The following is a 7,696-nucleotide window of genomic DNA, read 5'->3' on the forward strand; positions in this document are numbered from 1 at the left end:
TGGAGAGATACCAAGTACGTTGGTGGTACCTGGGGCGGGAGAGGGGCGTGGGAGTGAGTGGTAGCAGGTTTGTGGTGATGAAACTTCTTGGAACCAGATGATGGTGAAGGTTGCACAACAGTGTGAACACCCTGAATGCCACCAAATTGTTCACTTTAAAATGGTTAATGGTTGACTTCATATTATGTGGGGGGGGGGGTGTTTACGTGCTTAGTTGTGTCCAACTCTTTGAGACTCCAGGGACTGTAGCCCACCAGGCTCCTCTGTCCATGGGATCCTCTGGGCCACAATACTGGACTGGGTTGCCATTTCCTTCTCCAGGGGTTCTTCCCAACCCAGGGATCCAACCCGTGTCTCTTGCGTCTCCTGCATTGCAAGCAGATTCTTTAACACTATACCACCTGGGAAGCCCATATTATGTGGATTTGTACCTGAAAAAAACAAAAAAGCATGCAGGCCTACAGTCAGAAGCCCTGGGTTCAAACCCCGACTCTGGAGGCTAATGGAGCTTCGGGGTGGGGGGTGGGAAATGCAACTCAGCTTCCAGGATTCAGGGTCCCCCTCCACACCGGGTACAGCATCACCTCTGGCCTCTGCAAGGTGGGTGAGGTAGCAGGGTGAAGCCCCCATACCTGACAGAGCTGTGGCTGGTGGGCTGGTGTGAGGGTGAGACAGACAGTGACCTTCCGGGACCTAGGGACTGACCGGCTAGGTGCCCCGATTCTGCCCTCGACCTTCCGGGCAGAGCTCAGCTGGACCTGTTGTCAGAGGAGACATGCGGCCCACCCACGGCCACTCCGTGACGAGCTCTGGCCCCTGTTCAGGCCTGGCCGCCCGTCCGGGTCCTACCCCCACACATCTGGGTTTGCGATGCAGAGTCCTCCTCCCAGGCTTTGCTCCAGGCGCCTGGCTTGACCAGCAGAGGATTGGCTACTGAACTCTAGTCCGATTTCTTCACACAGATAAAGTGCAGTCTACCCTTCTGCTCCCCTCCTGCCCTGCCCTGGGATGGGGGGCTTCTCTGGGATGTGCTGCTGCCCTGCCCTCTGTTACAGTTGAAGAGTGTCCCCCCCAAACAGGGCGCTGCAGTCCTAACCCCAGGGCCTCAGAAGCTGACCTCCTCTGGACGGACGTAGGGCCACTGCAGGTAGAACTAGTTAGGGAGGTCATCTCAGAGCAGGCTGACCCCTGACCCCGTACAACTGGTGTCCTCGTAAGAAATGGCCACGTGACGAAGGACACTGGGTGCTGGTGGAGGCAGAGGCTGGGCGGATGTGGTCCCAAGCCAAGACCACCGGTGACACGGAGCCGGAAGAGGCAGGAAGGACCCTCCCCTTCAGGCTGCAGGGGGCTCGGCCCTGACATCGGACTGCAGGCCTCCAGACACCGAGAGGACAAACTTCAGGTGTTTAAAGCCTCCAGGTTGTGGCACACAGTCTCAGTAGCCCCAAACCACTGTGAGATGTCATAAAAGGTGGAGCTCCTCCGTGTGGGTCCCCTTTGGGTCTCGCTGTTTCGTTATTCCGTGCAGGCACAGGGAAGGCCCACCTGGCTGGTGCACTGTGTCCCCCGCCAGCCTCTCCCTCAACACCAACACCAGCTCTGTGGGCAGCCCAGCCTTTCCTGAGAGAGGAAGGGGACGGGGCCCAGAGCCACAGCAGCTGGGGAAAGTGCCCTGGAGAACCAGCTTCTGCCTGGAAGGAAGGAGAGCAGATGAGTTGCTGTCCTGCCGGGACCCCCACAGGGTCCTGTAGACGCTGATGTGAGCCTGCAGGTCATCGGGACCCAGCGTTCGCTCCCTCCTCGGACTGGCCACCTCAGGGACATCTGGAGGGAAGCAGCAAGGATGAGGTGGCTCACAGCGCTAAGCCAACTCCCTGTGGCCAGCTTGGGCAGGCAGCAAGGACTCTGGCATGATCTGTCCTGGCCTGTCCGTGATTCCATCCCGAGTGGACATGATGACGGGAAGGCCTCCGGTGTCTCTGTCACTCACACTCACGTGACTAGACAGCTCCCTCGGGAGATCCCAGATGCCCCAGGATGAGACCCTCCTCCCTGCATCCGATTGCCAAGCAGTCCATTTTGGGGGGCATCACCCATGTTGCCCCAAAGCAGCGTGGGCTCCCACGTGGCCCGTGGGGCTGCCCTGCTGGTTGAGAGCTTGAGACTCTTCCTCCACTCAGTGTATGCCCCTTCTTTAGGTTTTGCCCCTTTTAGGTTCTAGAAAATGCGTGGGTAATGGAAAAACAAGACAGCTAAGACTAAAAGCACAGCTCTTGAAACTTAAAATGACCACAAAGGGACTGCCCTGGTGGGCCAGTGGTTAAGACTCCATGTTTCCACTGCAGGGGGCCCGGGGTTCGATCACTGGTTGGAGAACTAAGATACCGCGTGCCACATGTGTGGCAGAAAGAAAGAAAGAAAACGAGCAAGAATTCAAGAGCTGCAGGGAGTGGGAGATTTGTAGCCTTGATCAGCTTTCTCTGTCACCTCCCAAGAGCTTCTCCACCCCGGCCTCCCAGTTCAGCTGAGGGCAACTCCATCCTCCAAGCTGTTTGCACCAAGGCCCTTGGCCTTACCCTTTTTTTTTCCTTTTACGGTATTATTTATTTATTTTATTTTAATTTTGGATTGTGCTGGATCTTAATTGCTTGCAGGCTTCTCATTGCGGTGGCCTCTCTTGTTGGGGGCACGGACCACAGCGCGCAGGGTCGGTAGTTGTGGGGCACAGGCCTAGTTGCCCTGTGGCACGTGGGGTCTTCCCAGACCAGGGATAGAACCCATGTCCCTTTCATTGGCAGACAGCTTCTCATCCACTGGACCAGCAGGGAAGTCCCCTTGGCCTTATCTTTGATGCCCCGCTTTCTCTTGCACCTCCAGCTGGTAGGGCTGGAGATCACGACACACGTGTGTCCTGCACCTGGCACTTCTCACTCCCCCTTCAGGGGGCTTTCCACCTGCGGTTTGTCCATCACCCCGCGTCTCCCCTCTTTGAGAAGCTGGGTGAGACGTGCATGTGCCCCGTAGCCATCCTCATGCCTCTCAGAGCAAAGTCCTCCACCCCTGCATGTGGCCCGTCTGGTCAGTCTCTGACCTCCTCTCCTGCTACTGTGACCCTCACACACTGCATCTCGGCTGCGCTGGCCTCTGCCGCTCCTGAACTTTCCAGAACCATCCTGGTATCACCCCCTCACCTCGTGCAAATCTCTGCTCCACTGTCAGCTTCTCAGTGAAACCCACTCTGACCGGGTACCCGGCTTCCTGCCCATGGTGCTTTTCCCGGAGCTCTGGCCACCTGTCGCTTTGCTCCCGCCGGGCCTGCCCCACCCATCATCTCTGGACCGTCTCCCCTGCTGATGCAGACACCACAGGGGCCGGGGTCTCCGCTCGTCATCTCGTCACCCACATTCCCTGACTGTCTTGCCCACTAATGGGTACACGTGGCCAGGGGGTGTTCGGTAAACAGTGGTGTCAGACTGGAGAGGGGCTGTGTGTGTCATTACGAAACTGTGAAACAAGGCAGAGAACATGGCAAGTGGAGCCTAAGTGTCAGGCCTGTTTTTGATGTTCACACTTTTGATTTGTGTTTGTGTGTGTTCAGGGAGCTAGCGCACCTGGAGGGTGGCCCCCCTCTGGATTTCCAGAGTTCAGTAAAAAGGATCAGATGGTTTTGCTTTGCTTAAAGATAATTTCCCTATTTAAATTCCAGTAAAAGAAAACAAACTCACTGACTGAGGAAATTCTGACAGAATAATCTCAACACTGAAAAAATATACAGCTTTTATCTTCAATGCAGTGGTTGGTGAATGTATCTTAAGGATGGCGGAAACAGAAGACCTTTCTTTCCTGTTGACGCACGTTTGAACTTTTCCACAGACGCGGGAGCTGGGCGTTTCTACTGCAGAGCCCCCAAGGTGTGACTCAACCTGTAGGTCAGGGAACCTGAGCCAGGCTGTCTGTCACGATGAAACTGCCGCAGACTGAGCCGGCACCCCCCACGCTGTGCTGAGCAGGACCGGGGTCCAGGCGCTCTTGTGATCCTATCGCTTCTGGAGGGACCTGTGCTGTTTGTCCCCACGGTTTTCAGAGCTGCTCACCTGGGCTACCTGGCCCTCCCTCCCAGCTCCAGCACAGAGACAGGGGACAGCCACGCACGCCAGGGCAGGGGCGGCAGGGCGGAGCAGCCAAGGCAGGTTTCGGGAGCTTGAAGTTCAATTCTGCATTTCAGAAATGTCTGGGAGGATGTTGTTAACTCCTCTACACGATGCCTCCTGTTGTGAGGGCCGAGCAGTGTGGCTGCTCCCTGCTTCTCCATGGTGAACCAGGCACACTCCACGCCTGCCCCACACCTGCCCCATGCCTGCCTCACACCTGCCCCAAACCTGTGCCGTATTGTCCACACCTGTCCCATGTCTGTCCCACACCTGTCCCATGTCTGCCCCACACCTGCCCCACACCTGCTCCACACCTGCCCCACATCTGCCCCACACCTGCCCCACGTCTGCCCCACACCTGCCCCATGCCTCCCCACACCTGTCCTACGTCTGCCCCACACCTGCCCCATGCCTCCCCACACCTGCCCCACATCTGCCCCACACCTGCCCCACGTCTGCCCCACACCTGCCCCATGCCTCCCCACACCTGTCCCACGTCTGCCCCACACCTGCCCCACATCTGCCCCATACCTGCCCCACATCTGCTCCACATCTGCCCCATGCCTCCCCCACACCTGCCCCACGTCTGCCCTACAACTGTCCCACGCCTCCCCCACACCTGTCTCACGTCTGCCCCACACCTGGCTCACGTCTGCCCCACACCTGCCCCACATCTGCCCCACACCTGCCCCATGCCTCCCCCACACCCGTCCCACGTCTGCCCCACACCTGTCCCATGCCTCCCCCACCTGCCCCATGCCTCCCCCACACCTGTCCCATGCCTCCCCCACACCTGTCCCATGTCTGCCCCACACCTGCCCCACGTCTACCCCACTCCTGGCCCATGCCTGCTCCACACCTGTCCTACACCTGCTTCATGCAGATTCCATACCTCCTTCACACCTGCTGCACTTTGCTTACTTTCTCTGGACTTCTCAAGTTATAAGCACCAAATTCCCTGATTGGAGGTGAATATCTGATGATCTGAACCAGTCCATTCTAAAGGAGATCAGCCCTGGGTGTTCTTTGGAAGGAATGATGCTGAAGCTGAAACTCCAGTACTTTGGCCACCTCATGCGAAGAATTGACTCATTGGAAAAGACTCTGATGCTGGGAGGGATTGGGGGCAGGAGGGAAAGGGGACAACAGAGGATGAGATGGCTGGATGGCATCACCGACTCAATGGACGTGAGTTTGACTGAACTCCAGGAGATGGTAATGGACAGGGAGGCCTGGCGTGCTGCGATTCACGGGGTCGCAAAGAGTCACACACGACTGAGCGACTGAACTGAACTGAACTGAACTGAAACATCTAATACCTTCGCTTTCTTCCATCTACTCAGCTAACATGCCATGACGGCTAACTTCAGAAGGACAAAACTTTTGTCCGAGGACCCATGGCCTGTGGGCGACTTGTAAGCACCCGAGAATGTGTGATGCAGGCGAAGCACGCACGGGCGGGAAGCCCCCAGCACTGAGGGCTGGGTGATGGAGGAGAACATCACAGGAGGGGAGCCTAGTAATGGAGAAAAGTTCAGGCGCAGAGCTGGAGGGCTAGGGCGCTCCCGGGATGGGGCAGCAGTCCAGGGTCGGGGCAGCGGGCATAGCTGATGGGGGGGCCAGCAGCACCTGGAGCCAGAGCACCTCGGGCAGTGTCCACCCAGCAGGTATTCACGCAGCGCTGAGGGCAGGCAAGCAAGAACACCGCCTTCAGGAAAACAGCAGGGAACGAGGTGCCAGTGTGAGAACAGCGAGGGTACCAGGGTGCGGCTGGGGTGAGGAGGCAGGGATGCCATGCTCCCGGCGAGGCTGTGGAGAAGGGACTGACTGATGCCCAGACCCATGGATGGGGCATGGCAACCCCAGCTGGGTGGGGCTGCACCCCAGGCCCATGGGAAGGGAGCTCGTGCTTCCTCCTAAGTTTAGCAGAAGCCGTGGTCCTGAACATGGAAGCAGGAGGAATGGTCAAGTTGCTGTTTCCCACCCAAGTCTCTGCCAAGAGAAGAGTGGGTGGTTGGGGGAGATGCTGGACATGGCAAAGCCAGAGGGCTGGCGACGTAATGCTGTCTGGAGACGGGGTGGCCGGGGTGCAGTGCAAACATGGAGACTGGAGGATGGGAGGCTCAGCAGGGAGGGCTGTACCACTGGGACCCATGGATGCCTGGCACGTGGGAGGAAGGGGCGGGGGTCCCGGGGGACCCTCCAGGCTGGCCCTAGTGCTGGGTGGACGGAGGGATGAGCCCCACAGAGGAGGAACCCCACTCTTGCTGGGGTACAGGGGGCACACTAGGCGTGGTCGGGAGCTCCAGGGAGCAGGTGTCCCGGGAGAGGAGGAGGGGCCGACATCAGGCAGGTGGGAGTGGGGCCTCCAGGGATGCTGTGGGGGGTGCTGCGTGGGAAGGGGCTGGATTCCCGGTTGGCACAGAATGGACAACGGAGGGGGTGTGGGCAGGGTCCACATTTGTACTTTGACGAAACGAGAAAATAACATGAAAGCAAAGTGGGGAAGCTTTGAAGTTAAAGGCTGGCCCGGAATTCCAGGGCACAAAGCTCAGCCACAGTCATCTCACAGCGAGCAGGTCCCGCAGATCCAACGGCCTCGGCCCCGCCACCGCTCAGAACGGGGAGTGGCAGGACCTGTGTTTGTTTTCTGTACGGTGGCTTTGAGGGCTGAGACAGATGTCCTTCCTCCCCCATGTTTGTGGTTTCGCTCAACGCGTCCGGGCTCCGTGTGGTTCCCAGGAGAATCTCAGAGTCCCAGGGCTAATGCCAGATTTTAAAAATAACCTACAAAGCAGAACACCTACCGGGAAACTAAGACTTCTGTGCGCAGAGGAAGGCCCGGCGTGGACATGAAAGAGGAGACAAAAGCACCCATCTGCTCTCGGGGCTCTTGTTGGGACAGGATGTCACCAAGGGGTGGGCGTTGTCCAGTTCAGGGCCCTGTGATCCTTTCTCCTCCAGCAAGGCCCCTCTGGACACCAGCCTTTCTCTGTCCTGAAGTCTCCGTGGGAATGGATGGCCTGTGGACTGTTGACTCAAGGCTGCTATCAACCCCAGCTCCCAACCCAAAGACCCCCTCCAATTACTGTGCTTCCTTCCACCATCCTGAGAACCCCACCCTCATAAGCTGCAGGCTGCCTGAACACGTGTCTTTGGGTCGGCGTTTCCATCAAGGCAGAACCGCAGGTCATTATACAATGAGATTGTTAAGTTCAGGGCTCCGGGTTTCTTCCATGAGGCTGTATCTCGCCTTCGGTTGCACACATCAGAGAGACAGGAGTGAAAGGCTGTGCCTAGCCCGATGCAGCCTGCAATCCAGATGGGCTTCCTGCCGGTTCCATCGCCTCCTGCCTCCAACCTCTCCAGCAAGCCCACCTTCCCCTTTAAAACCCGGGGGTGACCCCACAGAACTTTCACAGAGCTTCTTGTAACAAATGTAAGTGGGCTGACCTCATCCCAGCCCACCCAACCCAGTTGCCTGGGCTGCTTTTTAAAAACATCATTCCTTAGACCCTGGGAACCACAAGCACCGGGGGTCA

Source organism: Bos grunniens, chromosome 18 (genome assembly GCF_055505025.1).
Source record: "Bos grunniens cultivar Pamir isolate PY7600 chromosome 18, Bosgru_T2T1.0, whole genome shotgun sequence".
Lineage (NCBI taxonomy): Eukaryota > Metazoa > Chordata > Mammalia > Artiodactyla > Bovidae > Bos > Bos grunniens.